The sequence below is a fragment of the Alligator mississippiensis genome, chromosome 7 (assembly GCF_030867095.1).
Source record: "Alligator mississippiensis isolate rAllMis1 chromosome 7, rAllMis1, whole genome shotgun sequence".
Lineage (NCBI taxonomy): Eukaryota > Metazoa > Chordata > Crocodylia > Alligatoridae > Alligator > Alligator mississippiensis.
In genome coordinates, this window is record NC_081830.1 from 31,495,709 (window position 1) to 31,521,600 (window position 25,892).

The window sequence follows — 25,892 nt, forward strand, 5'->3', positions numbered from 1 at the left end:
TCTGAACATAACTCAGATTTTGAATATTTGCTAAGAGCTCATAGAATAAAACATGTTGGAAGGTATTTGTCAGATAAACTTGAAAAACAAATGCATTTGAGGAAATTGGATTTGCCTAGCAGATATTGTATAAAGAGAAAAAGGATCTAATATCTTGGGATACATGAATCACTGGGTGCGTCTACATGAGGTGCTCTATGTAGTAGAACTAATCACTGTGCAGTAAGTCTCACCATCTACACGTGTTGAACCTTAGGGCATCTATAAACATGCTCTGGGGTGGACAAAGCAGGTGGGGGTGCTTGAATTACAGTGGCTCTAAGAGCCTCTCTAATTAAAGTGCCTGCAGTGTGTGGCAGGGCCCCTTTGGTGTCTGCCACTTTAAGGGACATGAGCAGGCTTTGGGACAGCTAGCAGGTGTGGCTTAACCCAATTAGATGGCCACATGACCAAAAGGGGGCCACCGGATTGAAGGAGGGCTGGGCAGCCTCAATATAAGCCTAGGCCCTAGAAGCTGAGCTGGCAGTTATACTTAGGGATTCAGACAAGCAACATCTCTCAGCCTGCAGCTCCCAGAACACCTGGAGGTCAGGGCAGAAACTATGGGGATGGAGGAGGTTCCTGGTCCTGAGGCCTGATCTGAAATTATACCCTGCTGGGGAGGATGGTGTGGTGGGGTTGCCTGTGGCAGGGCAGTGTCCAGGAAATGCCACACCTCTTCCTCCCCAGTGAAAGGCAAGGATGGGGTGCCAGAAAGCCTCAGCCCCTGCTGCTTTGTGGGTAATCTATAGAGGGGAAAGTCTAGGAGAGCACACCCTGACAGAAAAGTGCAGGGTCCAGGTCCACTGAGTGGGTTCTGAGGCAGGGTCCAGGACCATTGAATAGGGCCTGAGACAGGGCCAAGTTTTACCTAGTGGGACCTGAGACCCAAGGGGCATAAGGCCCAGCAGCCTAGTGAAAGGCAGAGCCATGGCCCCCATGAGGTGTGGAGTAGTGGGCCAGAGAGGGGCTAGAGGCTGAGGTCATCCCAGTGTGGGACAAAGTCAGAGGCCATATAGAGTAGGGTCCATGGGGGCCTGAAGGACTGCACATACTCTGGCCAGAGTAGAGGCCCCAGTGTGGGGAATGTGGCCAAGATATGTCTGGGGGCACCTGAGGCCAAACTTCAGCTAGAGGCTGAGTGCAGCCCAGCTAAGGGATCAGGGGAGTAATAGTGGATCTGAATGCCATCTGCAAAGTGTGGAACATAGTGTAGAGGTGTGGTTCAGAGCTGTGTATTATGCCCTTGGCATAGGGCATTAAATGGGAAGCCTCCCACCTAGGAACAAGTATTTAATTCCAACCAAGGCGTGGCAGAAGAGTCAGGTGGGCAGACTGCCTTAGATAGGTGGGTGGGATGAGGATGGGACCAGCCTCAGGACAGCCCCCTGTCACACTGCATCATGTGTATTCAGCATCCAATGGTTCAAAATGGTGGCAGGGGTGCTTTAACTAAAGCTCGTTTGACAAGCTTTAGGTAAAGTGCCCCTGCCACCATTTTTAAATGCGGAGACACTGAATGCATGCGAAGTGGAGGCTACTGGAGTGTGCTAATTAGCACTCTCCAGCAGACTCACAGCAGACTTATGCTAATTAGCATGCATCAGAGCAGAGCTCCATCACATGGATAGGTGCCCTTACTGTGCAGTAATTTCCTCTGTGGTGGTGAATGTGCTGCCTGCAAATTCAAGTAGCAAATTAATTGCTGAGTAATTACTGTGCGCTATGGCACATGTTCATGTCCAGTCAGGAGCAAATTTGCTCCTGGGCAGCAGGGGCATGAGATTGCTCCCTGTCCCTGGGAGCTGCCTGTTGTTGGGATGGACTCTGCCACTGGAAAAATGTCCCCCTGCCCTGGCAGCAAGGAGCCTCGAGCCCCTGCTCTGCTATTGTGAGCATTGTCATGGAGTGGGGGTTGGAAGCTCCCTCCATGGGGAGAGCTCCTCACCCAGGATGGATGTGCCTGGGACTTTTCTGGGCTGTGTGGGGAAGTCTGCATGTGCTATCTGGAGGTGGTTGGGAACTGTCCCGGTCAGGGGCAGGTCCCAGCCCCACAGATTTTTCCCAGCCCCACGACCCAATCGGGCAATCAAAGCATGGGGTTTGGAAAGAGCTGCAGGGGATTACCCACCTAGCTGAGGGCTTGCTAGTAGCTGCCACACCAGGAGATCAGGGCAGGGGGCTGAGACCTGCACCTCCCACACAACTCTTTCCAAGCCCTTCTGCCCCCAGTCAGGGAGCCAGGGCTGGGAGCTACCTGCTTCTAGGGCAGGGAAGCCTGTCTCTACCCAGGCTCCACCACTGGAGCCCACCTCGGCAGCAGAAAGCTCCTGGGGACAGGGAGCAATCTCCCAGCCTCCACCAGCAGACAGCTGTTTCCTGGCCCCATGCTCCCTGCCAGCCCCCATGAAGAGCCTAAATCTCCCCCTGGCTGCTGCAGGGTGCTGGTGCAAGGCCAGAAGGGGCAGGAGCAGACTGCTGCCATGAGCAGCAAATCTGCTCCTGCATCCCCACACATGTAGGTACTTGCCCTGGCTGGGTTTACTCTAGAGTAAACCTACCCCACAGCATTTGCATGTGTAGATGCGCCCACTGTGAACTGTTTGTTCTGCTCTGTCCTATCGACAGTTATTATTTTATAAAGCCCACTATACAGGAAACAGATCCCTAGCTGATGGAGTCCACAGTCTGAATGACGGGCTTGACAGGTATCAATCATTCAGTGGCCTAGGGAGGGGAAGGATTCAGATTATGGATTTATTTATTTTATGCATGCATTCATATTGGTGATTCAAGGGTTTACTTCACTTACTTTTGCTACAGCAGAATTGTGACAGTTGACATCTTAGCCAGCACTGTGAGATTTGAACTCGGGAGCTTCAAAACAAATAGTATGAACTGCTACAATTAGAGCTAAAGAGCTATGTGTAGGGCTCTAATAAGTTCATATGCTCTGTGAATTGGGTGTGGAATGGGACCTGTAACACATATTGCCCAGGGGGTTATATATGCATACTGGTTAGAGACAGAAGTTACACATAAACCAGTTTCTGATTACTTAAACAGGTTTATGTGCACTGAACTTCTGTTCCATTACAGGTTTAAACCAATTTCAAAATGGCTGAAACTGGTTTGAGATAAACCTAGTTGAATGTGCTATCAGACTTAACTGATTTGAGTCAAACTGGTTTATGAAACTTCTGTCCCAAATTCCTTCCTGGCTAAAATAAAATCAGAGTCCCTCAGCATGCTTTCCAGCCCTGGGCTAGTCTATGCTGTCTGCTCCAGCAAAGAAGGGTTGGGGTGGGGGGAGAGAGAGAGAAAGGCAGGGACTTTCCCCCCCCCCCCGGGAAACCCCAGTTGGGGTCTGGAGCCACGAAGGGGAGTTAAGTCCCCATTCTCCTGAGTGCAGAGCTGCCCTGCCCTGCCCTGCCCTGCCCTGCCCTGCCAGCTTACTTAGTGCTGGCTGAGACTGTGGACTACAAATCCCAGAGGCACCTGGAAGCAGGAAGAGGAAATGATGAACAATCCTGCAAAGTCCTGCTTTTGTGATGCTGGACTGAAAATCCCAGAGACCTCAGGGGCAGCAGGAAGAGGAAGTGCTAGAGAGCCATGCTCTAGCACCCCCCCCCCCCCTCCTTGGACTGAGGCACTGCAGGCATGTGGCTGTGTTTCCTGAATCCAAGGTAAATGTATGTCCAGTTTGTTCTCCATTTAATCATTGCATTTTAAACTAACTTTTAAAGACTGAATTGATTCAGCCTTGGGCTTTTTGATTGTCTGTACTTAGCCACTAGGTTTTGTAGACAGTGCTGGTGAAGTGAAATTTTAAAACCAGTCTGCAAGGTGAGCGTCAGAAGCCTGCAGTACAGATTTTAGAGTTTGAATCAATAGCAAATGGGGAGGGGTTTAAAAATATCTAGTACAAATGGAGGAAGCAAGAAAATCAGAGGGTTGCAACAAATATGTTTCCACTTAATTTGTTTAACTGGATCCTCTTGCTAATCTCAGTTTGCTTCTTATATATTTTATGGTAGTCAGCTGTACATTCACCTCATACATGGCAAGAAAAGTATTGGGAGACCTTGTGCCTGCTGCTTTACTGAGACATGTCAGTCATGACATGCAGCACACCCTTTAGTGGCTGTCTTAAGCTCCAACACTACTCTGCAAACATGCTCAGATCCCAGCACCTCACACAATTCAGTCCCAGGCTTCCACGGACTAGAAGATGCTGATATAATCCACTGCCAACATAAAATTAATCCAGGGCAAATAAAATACTAAGCAACTGACCTTCTGCTTAAAACTTGAACTGAACCTGAACATTTTGGAAGTTCAGTGTAAGGTTCAGGGGAAAAAAATAACAAAAAAAATGTGCTCACTCTTGCATTTCCAAGTTCAGCCCAGGTCCGGAAGCCAGAAAAGTGAAAGACTGCAAGCTCAGCTCTTCTTCAGGTATGTCTGACCCAGTGGAAACCTCCAAATGCTCTAAATCTTTTGAAGAAACAAACAGCTGTCACAGTTTCCACTTCCAATGAGGTCCAGATCAGCATTCAAACTTCGGGGAGCTTAAGCAAGCTGACCCCAAACCTGGACTTTCTCAGATTCTGCTATCTCTGCACACAAGCATACACCTGCTGTGTTTCACTTCTTGTTCCTTGTCAATGTTACTTATTCCTTTGCCTTGTCACACCTGCCTTGTGTCTTTTTCTGGAGCAGAGATGGGATAAGCTGGTTGCTTATCCCAAATGGAGGGCTGTTTTTACAATGGGGATAAATGGCAAACAAGATGAGGCTGCCAAATTTGTTTAGCTGTTGTCTGTGTTACAGTTTTAAGACCTCAGCACAGGAGATTCTCCTTAAATTGTGTAACTCGGCAAGATTCTGACCTAGGTTGTAAGTTCTCTACTCCTTCCCCTGGTCTGCTATTATGTGCCCCCTTGCTACCATTCACACATCCTTTGCCGTCTCCATACCTAAAGGAAGGCTGTAAAAGTCCCTATGTTGAATTCTGCTCCATGATGTGGTTGCCTTATATTTTACCACCCCTGCGAAGTGGCGGCAGTTGTTCAGTGCAATGAGATTCTCTTCTAGTGTAGAACTGGTAGACTGGTGCCTGTCCAATTACCACTGCTCTGCCTTTGCAGTAGGGTGGTACAATGAAGCAAGGGAGATGAGATGAAGATACCCTTTGCCTCCATTGTAGTTGTAGGCAGACTGCATAGATTAGGCTATCCTTATTGGACCAGTGGCTGGATCAGGAGAGTTTCTATGTTTCACATCACCTACTTTGACAATCTTGACCCATGGGTTTGGCCATTTCTCCTCTGCTTCCAGCTTTACAACATGAAGCCTGAAATTTCCAAAGCTGTTAAAAGTTTTGGATGCATTTACTTACTGAGAATTGAGCTTTCAAATCCTTTGGGTGCCTACAACAGTTTCAGCCAAAAACTTTCCTGGCCAGTTGGATGTTTTTGTCTTTTGAGTTTCTTTCCAACCTTTTCATGATCCCAGCCTCCCCGGCCTCACTAGAGCTGCACCCTACCTTGCTTCCTTTGGAATGCACAGGCAAACTTCTCTTTGATTTCATTTGGAGAACGATGGGGGGCACAGGGAGGTCTTCAATGTGAAATCTACTCTAATAGGGACCAGAATGATTCCACCTGTTCATCTCCTTTGCAGTTTTGATGCAGAGCAGATGTGTGTGCGGGTAGGTGGGGTGTGGCAAAATGTCCAATTGCAGCCATTTTGAATTCCAAGACAGAAAGACTCTCCAAAGATAACACAGGCTGCAGCTCCTAAGAGGGGTATTGAGTTTTTGCTGCAGGGCAAATGCTGTACAGCCTATAATATAGCTGATGATGAATTATTGTCCTCATTCCACAACCCACTAAAACAAAAAGATCTATTCCTTAAGAGAAATGTAATGGGTTACCTATTTTCTTTCTGTGGATGGGTTGCCTAGCTGGAACACTTGCCTGGGAGACTGCAGATGAAGCCAAATGTCATCTGTCTAACTTTAAGTGATGTGCAAGGATGTTTATTTATTTTTTGTTGACTTTGATTGGTGTCCTTGACAAAGAAATGCCAGTCGCAGCATATTCTGATGCATATCTGTTGTGGAAAGCAAGGAGAAGATCCAGACATCAGATTCTTGTTAATTTTTTGGGCTTTCACCACCACTGGATACAGCAAAGGAACCAGACACTTGGCTAGTGTAAATTGACAATTCTCAATGAAAAACTCACAATGTCCAGTGAAGTTGAGAGCTCCTCTGATTTAAGACAGCTGAAGGTGTCTAATATGGATCAGCTGCATACTTCTATACAGGGAAAATCTAATCCTTTTTCCTGTGAATGTGCCTGGTTATTGTCCTATATTTTGTGCTGCCTTTTACATTAGTTCAAAGCCAGGATACATCTAGGCTGCAGTCATAGGTATAATCATACCATGAGTGTGTATACTAGACCAGCATAATCTAATAGCTTAAGTATCAACAGCAGTGAAGGCATGAAACCCAGGCTTCAGGCTGGAGCCATCACCTAACTGAAAACACAGGGAGTGGTAGTCTATTAGCAGATTTGGCCATGCAAATGACTTACATGGCTACATCAGCATTTTACATTGTATTTTCCTAGCTTGAGGTTTTACAGATGTAGTCCCCCAATATGGGGCTAAATGTAGCCGTGTGAAACAGCTGATTATGGGGACACGCAGCTGTTTTGATCTGTGGTGACGGTTTGACAGCTAGGGACATCCTATTAGGTGTCAACAGCTCTAGAGTCCTCCATGGCTAGAAAATATCGTTATGCTTTGAGCAGAACTCAGCAGTCGCTCTGCATCTGCAGCCAATAGAAGGAGGAGGCAGGTAGCCCTGGCCACCTCCAAAGCCATGCCTCCTTATGGGGTCATCTGCAGCCCTCTCATGGGCATGCCACATGCTTAACTGGCCTCCTAGTGCTTTTCCTTAATGATTCAATCCTGCCAACACTAATGACCTCTGGCATTGCTGACCATGGGAGCGGCTGGATGTAGATAGGGCACCTTATGTCTATTGGCAGCCTCTTGGTTAGAGCTCCCTGGCACAGCTTGCCTCTCCTCAAGGAGGGCCAACTTTGCCCTCCACTTCTGCTGGCTGGACTCTGTGAATCGCCCATGGTCCACACACAGAGGTGACCTGCTGTCACAGTTCTCCCCACAGTCAGTCATGCTTAGTGTGGAATGGGAAGTGGGGGAGGTTCAGAGCCCAGTCCTGATTAGCTCCACATATGATGAGGCCCTGAATAGGGATGGTGTGGTGCTGCCTGGTCCTCCACTGGGCTGGCTCAGCTCTCTCCACGGTGGCATCGGCCTTGCCACCAGTGAGCAGCCTGCAGGAAAACCCATTTAGGGGGAGCCTAAGAGGGACACTAGGCTTTAGGCCCACTGAGCTTCTGTTTGCTGAACTCAGACTTTGGTCATCCAAATGCAGGTGTCAGAAAAAGGACCAGGGGCAGGGGCCAGCCTGAATATCTGAATTGGAGATGTCCATGAGGCAAGGGAGTGGCAATTTGCTCTAATTGTTTATGTAGCCCTTTTGGAACCAAACTAACTTGGAGGTCTACACAAGAGGTGCCTGTCTTCCTCTGTACAGTATGTGCATTTGAGGAGGTCTGTGCAGGCTCCTTTCTGAAAACTCCTGGTGTCTGTGCTATGCAGTGGTAGGGGTGGAAGCAGCAGTCTTAATGGGGCTTTGAGTGGGGCACTGACCTCCCCCCTCGACTGGCCAGACTTATGGACCCCTGGCTGCCCACATCTAGATACCCAGGGCTTTAGGCACCTGTGGATATATCCACAGGCTGCTGTACTTACAGGAGGAGCATCTACACACTCAGAAGAAACTATAGAACAGTGCCAAGGTTTTGGTCATCCAGATTGCACTTTTGGCTGGGGGATTTCTAGGCATCCAAGCAAAATAACAGAATGCCACCCAGAGGTCAGATTACAGATGGCTCAGGCATACTTACATGAATTGCAAACACAGCACTTGCTGTGTAGGCACAGCGCTATGACATGACTGCATCAGTATTTTATGCTTGTGTATTCTTTGTGCAGCTGCCACCGAGCTTCACAGCAAAGTGCAAAGCACAAGAAAATTAGGCCCACTGGTTCTTTGGGTTTTTTTTTTTTTCCCTCTGATCAGGGTTTGTTGCTTTAATGTATAAGGTGCTGCTTAAGAATGTTAAGAGCTAGAGTGGATCTTTTCATTATGTAAAGGAGCAGAACAGAGTTATTACCTAGTTGAGACACAGTTAGGTTCCAAATGGGTTACATAGACAATTAAAGCAAATTGCTATTCTCTTGCCACATGGACAAATCCATCACTGGATGTCCAAACTGCCCTCTGCTTCTGGTCCTTTTTTTGACACAGTTTCTTCACTTGGACCAGGAAGTCATTTCTGAAGTCCAAACATGCCATCATTTCTACACTACAAACTACTTCTTCTCTTGAATGTGCATGGTGGGGAAACAGAATGAAGCCTACACGCTCATCACTCTGACCACTCGCCTATTGGTCTAGTAGCAGCCCCATGACACCTGCTTTTCAAGTTTGGAAAAATTGCTTCATGCTTCCTCACTCGCTTGTGGAGTGGTATTAGAACCTGGCCTTGAATACTTAAGACATTATGAATGTGCTTTTTGTATTTTTATAGCTCTCCTGGCAATACATAGGTGAGGTGTGGGTATCAGATTTCTTGTATAACTTAGTCAGTGGATTCTATTTTACTCAGTTTCTTATATTCAGGTCCTTGCCATCATGTTGGATGTTCTTTCTGAGTTTCAGAAAAGGGATCTTCAGCATTTGTCCATTCAGATTACAGTGTGTAGCCCCAGTGGTGTGATATTTCTAAGAGCAGATGGACTGTCTATCTTAATAAAAAGGGTGTTGCATTTAACTTGATAGAAAAAGGCAGTGGAAGCAACTGATCCCTCAACTCCCTAAGGAAAATATCGTGGTTCAATGCCATTGCTAAAAAATTGTTGCATGAGTTAACAAGAACACTGATTTACCTACTTATTTTACATTGAACCGTGCTAGAGAGAAGACCCATTTTCTCATGAACAAAACAGAATCCCTCGCCAGACATAAAGAACCTGGAGCGCAGTGCCTTATGGAGAGCTGTTCTTAAAGATAATTCTTCCTATTTGCAGTGTTACATCCTTTCTATGTTTATTTAACTATGCAAATGAAAACAGGATGGCAGTTTCTAAAGTCAGCCTCTCCAGTGTCTTGTTAATGAGGCAATGGCTATGACTCCATAGTTAAGCTCAAATCTCAAGTTTGCTTTTTTTTTTTAATCTACCTCCCACATCTCTGACTTTTGGCTGAAATGACAGATTAATTGGTGAACCAGGATGCCTACAGAAGGGCTCTGTGAAAATCGGGAAAGTGTTGAGTGTTTCTTTGCTATCTGATCAAACTCCGCCCCCCTCTCCCCCCTTGAAATTTTAAATACCTCCCTGTTGTCTTACACCTTTTTAGTCTGAATGCGGGTGGCTTTTCAGAACTCTAGGTGCCATTTCTGGCAACAAAAATGAGATCGTTTTATTAGTGGGAAGGAACAGTTAAAAGGTGTGTATCTTTATTCTGTGTAACTTTGACCTTTTCTCCTATAATCATGGGGCTGGATTAGAGTAACAAGCGATCCATAACAGAGAAGGAGACAACTTATGAGCCATCATTGAGCCCTGTTTTCCCCTTGATCATGGGTCCAATAAGCCTTTGGGTGGCAAAACTTGCTTACCGTTCTGTATCGCCTTAGCCATGGCTGTGTGTCAAGAGGCACAGCCAGAGCCAAGCCTGAGTTCATTCACCGCAGTGGGTGTAGCAACATGGAGCAGCTACTTTAGTCCTTGCCCTTTGTAATGACTCATTTGTACCTGCAGGGTGAGAAAGCAGCACTCAGGAGGACTCCTCCTTACCTGCAGTAAGATGATTCCTTCTCACATGCTATGGTCAGATTGGCTCTCCTGTTCTGTGTTCCCATTGGTCCAGGATGCACCCAAAAACTCCCCTCTTGAAGGGTGTGGCAGGGAAGTAGTAGTATTCTGCTCAGCACCATCTACCTCTGAGCCCATGACTGCCTCTGGCCTCACCACTGATCTGCTGCTTGGCCTTGACTCTGAGTCAGTAACTGCCACTCTTGATCAAACTCTTGCCTGGTATTCAGCCTTGGCACGCTGGGCACTGGTGATGCTGGAAAAACAAAACAGAAAATAAGGGGGGGCCCTTATATACTTTTCCTAAGTCCCTTTGAGACTCTTGTTAGTTTTTCACGGTTTATTTTCTGGAGTGGTCCCATCAGCAAAATTCTTGAGCCCAGGTGTGAGCTGAATCTGTCTCTGACTCCAGTGGAATTTCCCATGTGCTTAAAAGTTGGGCATGTGCTAAAGTACCTTGCCTTTATGTTTGACAGAGTGAGCGGGTATTTCCAAAGTGATGGCAGATGGAAGCAAATCATTTAGGACTGGATTCTACTTGTCTTGCTCATGCCAGGAAACACTTAGCCCAGAAGACCCCCTGTTTGTCTAAGGCTGTGGACAAACAAACACATTATGGTGAATTAAACAAGGGTGGAGACTTACTGCTTCTCAGCTTCTCAAAGATGTGCTATATTTACCATATGGCAGGTTGCACCTAATTTGCAGTAACTTAACCCTGCTTCATTGAGAGGTAAACTACAGGGATTTTGCTTTCATTTATCTTGGGGTTAAAACCATGGACATTTACTGTTACCATGGAGCTATTGCTGTACAATAAGTTCTTGCCCCCTTTTAACCTGTGGTAATTTGTTCATCTCCCCCATAAATGCCTATGACAGCTAATTGGGTAACTGTGATGATATTTTTCATGGAAGAATAACAAAGTTTGTTTTCAGTTTCATTGCTGTTTATCTTAGATTTTGGATTATGTTTCTCAACAAGAACCTGAAAATTCAAAAGCAAAAGATTAAAAATATTAAACAGAAAATGATGGAAACAGAACTACTTGCATGAACACTTCTGCTCCATATGTTCCACTGAAAAAAGGTTGCTATGGAAAAGGCCAGAGTAGCCCAAGTGCTGGCTAATGGGAAGAATGGTTCCTGTTGCTTCTCCACAGTCTGCTTATCCAGTAGTGATCCCTGTGGTTTTTAGTGGGTACCCCAACCCACCCATTTGTGACATTCTTTAAATTGATTTCTCTATAGGATCAGTTATTTGTTCTCCATATTTCTGGTTCTTTTTCGCTTGGCTGCTGGCCTCTGAACTTCCAGATGGACTATTGCTACCTTATCTTCTTTTTATATCCCTTCAGCTGCAATCGTTTCTGCTCTCCCTTCAAATTCCCTCTGACGAAACCAGCAGATTCATTTCCATTCACAACTCTTAATCTTCTGCCCTGCGTTAAAGCCTCAGAAGCGGTTACATGTCACTGTTCTCAAAGCCACTGCTACAGAGAACACACTGAAAATGCAGCAAGTAAATATTACTCGTGGATACTCACTCACTGCTTTTCCACCCAGGAAAAAAAAGTGGATTTTCTCTGTCACTGTCCTTGGCTTCTAAGCTCTGAGCTAAAGCACCGACTTAAAGGGATTTATCTTGACATAGCAAAGGACATTTCCAGCCAATTAAAAATATGATAATAGAAGGAGGGGAGAGAAATATAGTGCTTCCTCTGCATGAGGGGCTTGTTGCCACTCATCAGTCTGTGCCATGCTGAAGGGATTAAAGTGCATATGGGAGGTCTGTGTCAGATTTACCATTAAAGGAGCTTAATCAAGCCACAGCTGCACTCCTGGGAACAGAGAAACAGTAACTCATTACTGGTGAGGATGGAAGGATTACCTCACTAATTTGCTTCTTGACTTTTGCTTTCTTTCTCACATACACAGGCAAATACCATCACAACCTATTCTTCATTTCCGCCTCATGCTATGGATTAGATAAATCTGAGATGATTCAAGAGGGCACAGGAAGTCGATACAGGGCACATCTACACGAGATGCTAACTGCGCAGTACCCTAATAACACTGCACAATAGTGTGCAGGGCAAAAGCCATGCTAATATGCTACTGCGCAGTAGTATTAGGCTTCTGAGCACATAGCATCACTAAACAGCCGTGCACTGGTGCTACTGTATAGTAGCACACGTTACTGCTCATTGATTTAGTAGTTGCTTATACAAATACTAAACTTAATGCACTGTAACTACAGTGCATTAATGAATGTGTAGACACACCCACAATGTCCCAAATTGTTTGGGAACAGGGTGGAAGGATGGTCCATAGTGATTACAGTAATGATCCTCGCTTGAAATGAAGAATGACTTGCTAGACTGTGGTTTGCAGAAAAGGACCTAGGGATTATAGTGGACCACAGGTTGAGTATGAATCAAAGCCTAGTATCATACTAAGGTGTATTAACAAGAGTGGCACCTACAAGTCTCAGGGGCTGGGACACAAGTTACACATGAAGTGGATTAAGTGATCTGAAACTGGTTCAAACCTGTAACAGAACAGAATGTCAGTGCATATAAACCAGTTTAAAAAATGGCTGAAATTGGTTTAAAATAAACCTGGTTGAATGTAGTATCAGACTTAGCTGATTTGGGTCAAACCAGTCTATGAAATTTCTGACCCAGACCCCTTCCTAGTTCAAGTTAAATTACAGCCCCCCAGCATGCTTTGCAGCCCTGGGCTGGGCTGGGCTGTCTGCTCCAGAGAGCAGGGCTGGCTGACAAGGGGGTGGGGGTGGGGGGAGGGGCAAACCTGGCTGGGGATGCAGCCTAGTCTACAGAGGAGGGACAGAGGAGGGACTTCTCCTGGCAAACCCCACCTGGGGTCTAGGTCTGGGGGGGGGGGGGGTGTTAAGCACCCCTTTCCCCCACTCAAACTTCCTGCTGGCTGCAACTCTGGACTACAAATCCCAGAGGCACCTAGAAACAGGAAGAGGAAGAGATGAGCAGCCCTGCAGAATTCTGCTGCTGTAATTCTGGACAGCAAATCCCAGAGACCTTGGGGACAGCAGGAAGAGGAGGTGAATACATCTGGTCCAGGGCAGGTCCAAGAATTGAACCTGAGTCTCAGTCTAGCCCCTTTTAGACAAAACAAGAATACTGTCTCCCATGTTTCATAAATGGCAGTTTCAAACTGAATTACAAAAGTTACTGGATGCAATCAAGGAACTTTATTTCATTTTGTTTTGTTTCCAAAGATTCTTCCTGCTGGTCTTTCCTGGCACTGAGATGGTGTCTGCAGAACTAGGATTTCCAACATAGGTCAGTGGTGACAGCCTAGTTGGTGACACCTACACCTCCAGAGGACATGATGGAGTACTACCTTCATGATGTTAATCAACTGACACCAGCCATTCTCTGTGATTGGCCATGTTTAGCATGACTAATCTGATAACAGGGTTAAGAGTGGGAGTGGTGACTTGTCTTCTGTTTTCTCTCCCATCCTTTATTCAATTCACATTGTAAGCTCTTATGGGCAAGGATCACTTCAGACAGCATGTGTGTGTGCAATGCCTTGCACAACATGGCTGTGAAAGTCTGTCGGTGCTACAGTAATACAAATGATCATCTTAATAGAAGGCCCAAGTGTGATAAGCAGAGATGGATACAAAGCACACGGAGCAGGTTAGAATGATTCAGCTCCTTTGACAGAGGAAGCTGTAAAGGAGAGTGAAGGGTTACACAGGGCAGCAAGGAGAAACACAATCTTAACTTGTTTTCAGTTTTGTGTATTTTAAAAGGCAGCCGCAACTTGTAATATCAGCACTTGCTGAATTAATTTGCTGTGCGGCATCTGTAATGCTCACAGTTCCTTCAGTGAATTCTAGTTTTGAGGAAAATCAAGAAAGTAATTACCTGGCTCAGCCATTAATTACTCACTACTGGACATTTTCGAATGTGTAGTATGAAAAGCCTAAGGCAGCTATTAAGTGTAGCTCTAATGCTATTGATCTATTTGTGTTTATCATGAAATTTCTCTGCTTTTATGACATTTGATTGAATGCAAAAGTACAGGTGCAAGGAACCAGAGAGTGAAATCCATCCACTCTCCTCTTCTGAGCTGTGTCTTGGCACTGCCTATCACTTTGTCCCCAACCAGCTTAATTAAAATAGGAAATCTTCCTCTGACCTTAATTTCCAATAAAAGAACCACTTGACCCTTTGTGAAGAATTAGGGAGGTGAAATGAAAAACACCTACATCCACATCCCTAGGTGGTAACCAGGATCCTGGACACTCCTCACATTAGTGATATAATAATTTTCTTTGTGGCTGTAACAATTCTTGGAGGAAGTGGGAAGGGCAGACAAATGGCTTACTCTTTCCTAGGCTGAGTAGAGACCATTTGCTGGAGGTGATGATCTACTACTCCACTATACTGTTGTAAGTAGGTTGTGTGATTAATTTAATCAATGTCATAGGATCATATCATAGAAAATTAGGGTAAGAAGGGACTTCAGGAGGTCACATCTAGTCCAACTTTGATGTCTATAGTTCCATCACTGTAATGTCCTTTGCAAGGGCCAACTGACTCGAACTTCCACAGTCAACATTTACACACAGGGGCTGCCAGGTAGGTAGGGGCTTTGCCAGGGCTGTGCAAAGCTTCAGGTGGTGATTTGATTTGGAAGAGATTCGACCCGAGTCAGTGGCCAAATCTCCAAATCTGAATCGAATCAGGGGACCAGTAAAAAGGTCTGAATCATTTTGAAGCTCTCCGAATCTTCGGAAAAGATTCGGAGAGCTTTGATGATTTAGGCAGTCCCTGGTGGCTGCACCAGGGAGCTGCAGCCAGACTAGGAGCTAGTAAGTAGTAGATGGGGGAGGGCAGGATGGAGGTGGGGGGAGGGGACCATGGGAGGACCCCTGCCAGGCCCTATCCGCTGCCCGCTCCCCCAGCCCTCCCATGGCTGCCTTGCCCACTCCAGCTCTGGGCCTTTAAGAAAAAAAATGAAATAACCCCCCCCCCCCCAGACTCATCGCTCCTGCAGTGGCCTTGGGGCTTCGAGTGGCTTATGCAGAGCCCCCCACACAGCACAGGGCAGCAAGGGGCAGTGGGGATCATCCCCCCACCTGGCAGGACCAGTGAGCCCAGGGTTTTACTTGTTCGTTTTTTTTTCCTTAAAGGGCTGGAGCCATGGGGGGGGGCTGGGGGAGCAGGGAGGGGTCAGGGGGCTCGTGCAGAGCCACACACACAGTGTGGGGCAGTGGGGGCAGCGGAGATTGCTCCCTCACCCAGCAGCATCTGGTTAGTTGGGGCTTTTTTTTCCCCAAGTGCCGGAAGCTGGGGCAGGTGGGGCAGCTGAGGGGGTGTGGGGGGATTGTGGCAGAGCCCCTCATGCAGTGTGGGGCAATGGGGGCCAGCAGGGATTGCCCCCTGCCCAGCAGCAGCCATTGCTGGGGCTGGGAGAGTGGGCGGGGGTGGGCCTGGATGATTCGGCGATTCAGCAGCAGCCGAATCTCCGAATCAGATTCGGCCAAATTGATTCAGGACAGTGCTTTGGATCACCGAATCAAATCGCTGTCCCCCGAATCAGCCAAATCCAAAGCGAATACTAGCCGCTTCACACAGGCCTACTGCCAGGCTAATGGGAATGAAGGGGGACAGTGATGTGGCACATGCAGAATACCTCCATACCTTGGTGCATGCCTTCATCTCCAGTCCCCAGTTCTGCCTACATTTCAAAGATAATCAGAGAGGTTGGAAGGACAATGTGTCACTTTTGGACACTCCTCAGAAACACAATGTAGGTAGCATGAACTGAGGCCTATTTCGAGAAAAAAGGTTCTGCATGTTGACGGAGGATTGGATCATTTGAATTATCATTTGATCATAAAGGTAGTGTTTATAGGATCCAGGCTTCTTTGTGCTAGGACTGAAGATACCCACTGCTGGAGACAGTTCATGACCTGTGATCAAAATAAAGTATGGGAGCAGAAGACAAGGCACAAGCAGGTGAAACGACTTGTACAAGGGCACACAGTAGTTAAGTGGCAGAGCTGGAACTAGTAACCAGGTCTCCTAGGAATTAATACAATGAGAAGGCAGGGCAGGGTGACGCCTTGTAGATTGACTCATTCAGAAATGTGTAAGCTTTTATAGGCAACAGTATACTTCATCAACTGTTATAGGATCTGATGAATTAGGCTGTTTCCTATGAAAGCTCATACATTTCTGAATGAGTTAGTCGATGAGGTGCACCCGCCTTGCCTTCTTGCCTAACTACCTCTCTTAACTAATTCATGCCTTACTGAACCACTTAGAAACTCTTTAACTTAGCATTCATACCTCTGTCAGTTCCTCTACCTGGAACCAGATCTCTCAACCTTTTGGGTTTTGGCCCTTGAGACATTGCAACTTACTCAGAACAGTTTGTTGGATTAAATAACATCTTTCTACTAGTTCATGTGAGTGCAACCCAGTGTCCACTGACATGGTTTTTTTGCTGTAGGTAGATACTGCGTGCTGGAAAGCTGTCAAGAAACTTGCAAGCACAAGGAAAGCAGTATAAACAGAAGCAGTACAAACGGCAGTAGCCAGTGGTCCTTACTGTGCTATGACTTGTATCTTTGCATAGGCCATGATAACTTATGTCCCAGTTCCACATAACCGTAGATGCAGTAGGGCTGCATCTGGCACGCACGCTTCAAGCAATGACTTCTGTTCCATGTTGTTGGAAGGGAAAGGCAACCTTTTGATTGCAATAGTGGACTTAGAGTTGATGCTCAAGAAGGGGAAATCTTAACCATTCTCCTATAAGAAGTTCATTTCCACCTTCCCTGGTAGCTGATCATTTAGATCGGTTAGATTTTTGTTCTGAATGTCTGTACTGGCAGGCCAAAAAGTGGAACTGGATTTTATACTCTCCTATCAGTATCTGGTCTGATCCTTTTCTTTTTCCTTCAGCTTTTTAATGAGAAACCAGCAAAACAGCTGACTTTTCACCAAGATGCAGTGTTTATTCTATTAGGCAGGGCATTCAAAAGTGGTCAGAAGGTAGAAATGCTATGGTGATAGGCCCAGGGCATGGAAATCTGTACCACAAATGTAATACAACTTTAGCAATAACTATTTCATTAGGCATCATTAACTAGTTTCCTTCTTGCCATAAAATGTGTATTTATAATAATCATCATGTAGAGGTTTTACTCTGCAAATTGTAAAGTACTTTACAAAGAAGGTGGCCTACTCAAGTCTCTGGGTATCCTAGAGTCTTGGACCTCCTAGTTAGCTGTACAGCAAAGTATGGATAAGCTGACCAGGTCCCCAGCTTGCTAGCTGTCTTACTAGACAATTAGAGTGTTGCACGGAATTTTCAAAAGCTTTCACTTTGATTCTTCTGAACTGGAGTTCTTTTCTGAAACATTCAGTTAAAAAATACTGATTCTCTTGCCCTATGAAAGACAGAAAGATAGACAGACAGACCAAGAGCACCATCAGTCTAAACAATTGATCTTCATGGTTAAACTGGCATGAGATGAAGGAGAAACCTAACTGCTTTCGTGATCATGTGCCACTGAGCGTGATGAAATTTCATAAAATATTGAATATTCAAGAGGTAAGCACTAAGCGGGGAAGTTCAAGGACAACCAATGAAATTAAAAGGTAGCAAATTCATAATTTGGTAAGAAAAGACACTTTCTTCGTGTAATAAGACCATGGAACTCATTGCTTTTAAATGTAATTAAGGCTGAGAATTTAGTAAGATTCATAGAGAGACTGGATATTTATATGGATATCAGAGTTATCTTGTTATTTATCAACGTTTTGGAAAGGAAGTTGAAGTTAAATCTTCTCCTTGGGGAGGTAATCCAATCTCGGACTGGTAGAAGCCAGGATGAGAACTCATGGGGGGGAGAAAGGAGAGAAAAACTATAATAACTAAGAGGAGCTCCTGCTCCAGGCAGGCCCAGAATCTGTTAGGGCCTGAGCCCAAAGCAAAGTACATGTGCAGCGCAGAGCTTGGAGCTGGCTCCAATCCATGGTGCTTCTTTCTTCATTTCTATTAATGCCATCACTAGGGTTACCATATGGCCAGGTTTTCCCAGACATGTCCCCTTGTTGGATCCTCCAATCTCAGTCTGGGCGTTTTTTTTAAATATGATCAAATGTTAAGGATTTTGGTCAGTTCAGCTTTGAAGTTTTTTTTGGCACTTCCCGGCTTGCTTTAGCAAGGAGCTGCCTGGGACTGGGTGGAGTGGAGAGGGCGATGGGAGGCAGGGTGCACATGCATGTCTCCAGGCAGGAGCAGCCCCGGCACTGGGATGCAGGTAAGTGGGGGTTGGAGGGCCAGGGCTTGGGGACTGTTCTGGGGTTGGAGGGGTGTGGGTATGACTGGGTACTAGAGCTACAGGTGTCTGGGGGGAGGCGCCTGCCCTTCCAGCAGGGAAGGGGCTGGGTGAGCCCTTCAGGGGCAATGGGGAGCTGTGTGCATGGCCGGCAACACCAATGCCAGTGCCCTTTTTCACAGAGGTGGGGCAGGGTAGCCAGGAGATGCTTCAGGGCTGGGAGGGGCAGGAGGCTGTGAGTTGGGAGTGAGGGGAACCAATAGGGGGCTGCAGGTTGGGCATGAGGGGCACTGGCAGGGCTGGTGGGTTAGAAGGCTGTGGGCTGGGAGTGAAGGGCACTGGCAGGGGCTGCAGGTTGGGAGTGAGGGGCACTGGTAGGGCTGGGGGGACTGTGGGTCAGGACTGAGGAGTACTGGGGGTGGGAAACTGCAGCTCGGGAGTGAGGGGCATCAGCATGGCCCGGGTGGGTGGGGGCAGGGGTCTGTGGGTCAGGAGTGAGGGGCAGCAGCAGGGCTGGGGGAGCTGGGGCTTGGCAGTGAGGGACAATAGAATTGGCAGGGGCAGGGCATGGGAATATTACTGCCCCCCACAATCATATTATCCCCCTGACCTCTCCCCCCCATGTGACAGGTGTCCCCTTTTTTGGAACTGGAAATATGGTAACCATACTCCAGGTGCTAGTGCCTCAGTTCCCACCAACCCCCTGATGCCCCCAAGATCTCACCAAAGCCCCCCACTCTCCTCCCCTCCCCTCCCCCCCCCGTATCCTACATTAGCCAGTCCTATAACCCAAATGCAAAGTTGTGGGGATCCAGTGGAGCTAGGTGTCAAATAATCTGGAATGGACAGACAGAAACAGATGGACAGACCCTGGCCAGAGAGTAGAGGGGTCCTGGGAACACAGCAGTGCCTGGGTCACAGCCCCAACACACCTAGGAGCAACTGGGTCTCGGGCAGCCTTTGCCCTGGAAGTCCGGATGCTCTTGAATGAGGACTGCCCTTCAGCACAGCTGAGCGCTGGCCTGAAAGCAAAGCCAGGCTGTGGCAGTTTCACTGGAGAGGGGAAGCGGCCTGAGTCCTTGGGAAAGGCCACACCCAGCAGCTGCGATGGGTTTGCTGCTCCTGGGGGATTGTGATGGAAATGAGCACTGGGCACCAGGCCGGCCTTGCTCCCAGCTTCCTGGCACTGCTCTGACTCCTTGCATACAGGGTCAAAGGTTCAGAAACGGGAAGGAAAGGCAGAGTGGATGCTGTTAGATGGAGTCAAAAGGCTCATTTCTTAGCAAAATGGTGTGATGCAATGGCCTGGCTTCCTCATGTCAGCTGGGAAGAACCAGCCATGACCTCTGCACAGACCGTGCTGCCAACCAGGCCTTGGGAAAGTGTTGCTGGGCACTGGCCAGGGATTTGCAGGATGCAAGCAACAAACACTCGCTGGGCAGCATTGCCTTGCTGCTGGATGGCAGTGTCTCCATCTCCCTGCAGGTTTGAATCCTGCTCTCTGTAAGTTTTTCCCTGTGTAAAGGGAACAAGGGAAGAACCTGAAGGTACCCTCCTAGCCTTGAGCTTGTGGCTTGATAGTAGAGGTCTCTGCTTAGGGTGCTAGAGTTTCAGGTTTGAGTCCTGCTCATTTTAAGTCATGACTTGAGTGGGGCGGGAGGAGGAACAAGGGGAGACCCCAAAGGCAATCTTTTGGACATTAGCTTGTGGCTTGGTGGTGGAGTTCTGTGCTAAGATGCAAGAGACCTGGTGTCAAGATCTGCCTCCGGTCTCTCCTTGTTCCTTTTTTTTTTTTCCAAGTCGTGACTTAAAATGAGCGTGCTAAGAAATGAGCTCCATCTAAACAGCATCCGCTCTGCCCTGCCTCCCCATTTCTGAACCTTCAACCCATGTGCGAGTAGGAGTCAGAGCAGAGCCAGGAAGCAGAGAGCAAGGCCATCCATGGTCTCTAGCACTCATTTCCATCACAATCCCCCAGGAGCAGTGGATCCATCACAGCTGCTGGGAGTGGGTTTTCCCGGGGGCTCAGGCTGCTCTCCCTCTCCTGTGACACTGCCGCAGTCTGGCTTTGTTTCCAGGCCAGCGCTCGTCTGTGCTAAAGGACAAGCCTCGTTCAGGGGCATCTGGACTCCCGGGGCGAAGGCAGCCTGAGACCCAGCTGTTCCTGGTGTGGTGATATGATCCACGCACTGCTGTGCTTCCAAGACCCCTCTACCCTCTGACCAGGGCAAGACCTGTACTCCCTTCCCTCCTCTGGCTGTGACAAGTGAATCATCAGACACGCATTTGGAAACAGCACACTTTAATTTGCACTTCCCTGGTACCCTCCAGCCCAGGAGCCTCAATGCATTCACAATCCATGGTGGAGCAATGCCAGCCCTCCTGCTGCCTATCCCCTCCTCTGGCCAGGGAGCAGCCCCTGGGTGCACAGACCCACTCCCTTGTTACCAGATTTGCCCGTCACTTTGGGGTGTGCTCATTTATTAGGGGTACGTTTTTTGGGGGGGGGGTCGTCTCTGTAATTCTATCAATGTGCTGCTTGCCTTACTTGTGTTTCTGTAAGGAGCTGTATCTCTCCCTTCTGCAAGTCCTCACCCCCAATGGAGCTATCTTGCAGGACTCAGGTTCAGTGGAGCTGGGTTCCTCCAACCACCAAATCAGTCAAACACATGTATGCACATATACACACAGATCAACAGGATACGCCTGAGCCAACCTGGGTTATTTAGCATTGACAGGCTAACACCCTCATATGCCTTGAACTCAGTTCATCAGGGCAACAATAAAATGCAGGCAGACACATGCACACAGGTTAACAGAGCACATCTGAGTCAGGCTGGACTATTCAGCATTGATAGGCCGACAAACTCATGTGCCTTGAACTCAGTTCATCTCTTATTTCAGCAGGACAATAATAAATGCAGTGAGACACACACATACATGCACGCAAACAGAGTACGTGTGAGCAGGCTGGGTCCGATTGGCACTTTCAGCTGATACCCTCATGCGCCTCAAAACTCAGCATGTCCCAATCTCTTGTCACAATGGTCCTAGTAGTAACCCCCTTGATGAGCAGACCCCACTGTGGGTTTGGGCATTACAGGGATCTTTGGCTTAGGTAAAAGATGCGTTGCTGCAGAGCAAATGGGGAGGTCAAGGGGAAGAAAGAGTAGGTGAGGTTCAGAGAGAAAGTATAGCAACCAGCTTGACCATAAAAGTTATTTATTGCCAGGTATATGAACTTACGATGTTACCACTAATGATAGCCATACAAGAGAGAGACAAACAGTTACAGTATTACATAGTTTTAATTAGGGTTTTGGGGAAGTCTAGCTCAAGTTTGATTAGCAAAAGTCAGGTTTAGAAAGCTGTGCCTGCAGTAAGAGAATAAAAGTCAGGTTCCTGGAGTCAGAGAGAGAGAGTTGGGGTCTCAGCACTCAGCGAAGCTTGAGCCAGTCGAGGTTCCCAGGCGCTGTTGGAGCTGGCAGACAGGCAGAGCCCTCAGCATGATCAAAGGAGAGATTCCAGGCAGAAAAGGAGTGGCACTGGTGCAGCGTCAGATCCAAGCACCAGGACAGACGCTTGAGCTTGGGTAGGGGTTTTTGTAGAGAACTAACAATGGTTCCAGGGAGAACATGACATTTGTTTAGGGGTAAACAATGGTTCATATGCTGGATGAAGAACTGATCACTCCTGGCTGTAGGTGACATTACTCTGAGGGAGCTCTCAATACAGACAGGAAAATTCAGCATTTTGGATACTAATAGAGAAGTCATTACTAGACTTGGTGTGATAAATGCTGAGCTGGGTGTGTAGATGTGGGTTGATTAGCATTTGGAGTAGGGAATCCCCCCCCATCATGCAGTGCTTCCCTGCTTCTCTGATCCCAGAATCCAGTGCAGTCCTTGCCGTGGAATCTCTGTTCTCCGTCCTGAATGCTAGTGAAGGTGCATGCCTGACCCATCTCCCATTTAAGTGAGTTGTCATCCGGTTCCATCTCAGATGCAAATGAGACCAGGGGAGTTGCCCTACTCTCATCACCCTTGTCTGGAGGGCTTTAGGTGCATCTCCCACTGCATCTTCCTTGTCTTTTGTAAGTCCTTCCTCTAATCAGCTCTTGTTCAGGCCGAGGTGGGGAGGGGGAGTTCTTTGCGAGTCAGACAGGCTGCGTCCTGTGCCAGGGTTCCCCAGTAACACGGAGCTGAGAGGTAACACCCCCCATCCTAGCTTCTGCCCTTACTCAGGTTCTCCACCTGGACTGGAGTCATGTTCCCCATGAACAGCAGGGCTGCAGTGTCTCTGCAGTGCTGGGTGTACTTCTTGGGCACCCCGCAGGCTTAGCTGCACTTAGGCAGGCTGCAGGGTCCAGGGCAGGATCCTGTTCCCTCCTGAGGAGCACTGGTCGTGTGTGCGGCAGTCAGGCATCAACGGTAAGCTGCCGATTCCTGGAGGGTGGTACGGCGAAGTGCAACCCCTCCCACTCAGCATCCAGGAGCTGGCAGAGGTGATCTGAAAGACAGGGGCAGCATATGCCTGGGGGGAGGAAGCTCCCACTCCAGCTCCCCCACCACTACCTGGTGCAGGCAACTCTCACTTTTGCCAGTCTGGGGTAGGATCATGATAGTAACCACCGTAGGGCTGCGGTCTGCTGGGAACCTGCAGCTAATGCTGGCCCAGGTGCCCCCAGCAAGGCAATAGCTCTGGGTGATTGTGGGGGCGGGGGGTCCATGACCCAGGAAGGAGACTTGGGGTCTTTCACCAGCCAGTCCCGCTCTTGCCCTTGCTCACCATGCTCCTGGAGCAGCTTCCTACTACCTCTTTGAAAACCCTCCATGATGCTTAGTAGCTAGGGAGGAGGAATCAGCAGCTTTGAAGCTTGCCTATGAACTGCAGCTGCAAAATTTCCTGCTGGCAAAGACAAACCCACTAGGAGTTGGGTCAGTAGAGACAGGAGAGATCTGGGCTTGGCCTGGCTCCCTTTAGGGTGCAACTGCCCAGACACTGGGTCACCTGCTGGCAGATGCAGCCCCTCACTTTTACATACCCTTTGCAAAGGCCAGGCACCCCATGTGGGCATGTATGACCACCCTAGAGGGTGGCTGGACTCTGTAGCCCCATGGGCTGCTGAGTGCTGTCCCATGGGCTGCCCTATGTCGCTGTATGCTCTACAGAGCACAAAGCACTTCAGCCACTAAGCGAGTGCTGGGTAGGCCACAGCTGGCAGCTCCCTTCAGGGAAGATGGAGGGTTTCCACCCTGCCCCTTCGACTACCAAAACTGGCACCATGATGCAGCCCAGAGCAGCAGGCCCATAGGTTCAGGGGGAACCCAGGACCTACAGGGCCTGCTCAAAGCAGGGGCTCTGCCAGGCCAGGCTCCCCTCCTCTGGGTCTTCAGTGCCCTGGCAAGAAGACAAGATCCCATGGGTTGGGAGTGAGGGGCACCAGCAGGGCTAGAGGGACAGGGGCTGCAGGTCAGGATTGAGAGGCACTGGCAGGGGTGTGGGGGCATGGGCTGAGGGTTGGGAGTGAGGGGCACCAACAGGGCTGTGGGTTGGGAGTGAGGGACAACTGAATGGACAGGGGCAGGGCACTGGCATATCACTCTCCCCACAACCATCTGTCCCCCTGGACCTGCATCCTGTATAACAGGTGTCCTCTTTTTTGCAATTGGAAATATGGTAACTAGCCAACACCTAGAACAGAGGAGAATGGAAAAATGCTCTGTTGTTAAGTGTAATAACGACATACAGTGGGTTTCATTCTTGGGAAATTTTGAATGACTCAGTGAAATTTCCTGCACTTTAGAAGCCATTTGAGAGGATACCTGATATGAGACAGGTCTTTACCATATGACAGCAGAATGGGATTCAATGGCTAGAAGTTGAAAGCAGTGAAAGTCCAGCTGGAATAAGGCACATTTTCATTTTTAGTGGTGAAGTTAATTAAGCACTGGAACACATCACCAATGAATGTGGTAAATTCTCCAGAACTTTGTGTCTTTTGAATGACATTATGGGCCAGATTACATTCAGCTATTAGGTGCCTATGTCGACTTCTGAGATATACATGTGATCCTGTTCCACCCTCCTTCAGTCCCTGAAAAAACATAAGAGTGCCTACTTCTATAACATATCCACATCATCAGCTCAGCCCTCAGACTAAGGTACAAACAGCGGCAAGGATGAGGATCCATCCATGCACTTTTGTGCAAAGTGTGTTTCAGGGACTCAAGCAAGGTTGAAGAGGCTGCCTAGTCGGTGGAATAGGATCTGGTCCTAGATGTCTTTCTGTTGGGCTTCCTACAGGAATAGCCAAGCAAAATCCTGTGCTTGTGTTAGCCATGTGGTCAGAACGCATGGCAACCATAGTACCCTCTGGTCATAACAACCCATGGATCTATACATGCAGCAATTCAATCCTCCCTGGTATTTAACTGCAGCCCTCTAGCAGCAAGTTGTGTGTTCTATTAAGAAATCAACAAATGAGCAACAAAACCAATTGCCCAAAAAGATTCACATTTCCCATTAGGCATGCATGTCAAAACCTGGAAAAGCATGCCAAAGGAAAGCAGTACCAATGTAAGAACCAAATGAAAAACAGCACCTTCTCCTGCACTCTGCTCTGCATAGGAAAGCTGAATTCCCACACTCATCTCCCAAATGCATCCAGGGAGCTGATTCTTATGCCTGGCAGAGCTCCACTGAGTCCTGGTTCCCCCCCTAATATGGTGCGAGGCCCCCCTGCTCCCAACTCTAGGCTGGAACTGGGTCCTCATTCTGCTAATTGGTCCTGCCAGGAGTGTGTGATCTCCTTGCGGCATTAAAAGCACCACTGACACCTGGGAGCTGGAAGGCGTAACTAAGGATTTGCTCCTTCAATTTATCATCAAGAGCCCCAGAGGTGAATGTGGGGCAGCCGGGGAGATGGGTGCGGAGAAGGGAATAAAATTTAGGCCGAGCTGTAACAATTTATCACCATCGCAGAGACGATACGGTACAGCAGGCAGACAGGCGCACACACTCCCCCGTCCTCCTGATTACGTTATTATATTACACCTGACATTCCTTTCTTCCACTAATATGTTATTTTTGGCTTGACAGCTTTATGAGGGAGAAAAGAGAAATCGAGAAAGAGAGAGAGAGAGAGGGAAGAAGAGGGAGATGCACACCCGGACAGACACAGACAGTATTCATTCCTTATCAGCAAAGAATGGCTCTGAGTCAGGCAAGAGATAGATCTGCTGATTGAAATGCCTCGCCGGTGCTGACAGCTCACTCTTTACCACCTAACTGGATATTCCTCTCCTCTGGGAAGGCAGAGTTAGCTCTGTAGTGTCCCCCAAGAAACTCATTGTGGCTTAAGCAGAAAAGCGAGAGTTCCACCCATGATCTGTCCAGCATCTTGCATTAAGAATAAGGGCTAGCTGAATCTGGGTAGCAGAGAGCTGGATGCATTCTCCAAGTCTGTCCTGCAGCCTTCAGACAGCACTCTAGGAGTATGACCATCTTGATGATGGCAG

General features: G+C 47.9%; 1 long non-coding RNA gene across 3 annotated transcripts in view; it reads left to right on the forward strand.

Annotated features, from left to right (window-relative positions):
- Nucleotides 1-3,663: 3,663 nt before the first annotated feature.
- Nucleotides 3,664-25,892, forward strand: part of LOC109283676 (uncharacterized) — a 177,618-nt gene continuing 155,389 nt past the window's right edge. For all 3 annotated transcript variants that reach the window (XR_009463415.1, XR_009463417.1, XR_009463416.1), the window contains exon 1: nt 3,664-3,725. This is a non-coding gene — a long non-coding RNA (uncharacterized LOC109283676). The remainder of the gene's footprint in view (nt 3,726-25,892) is intronic.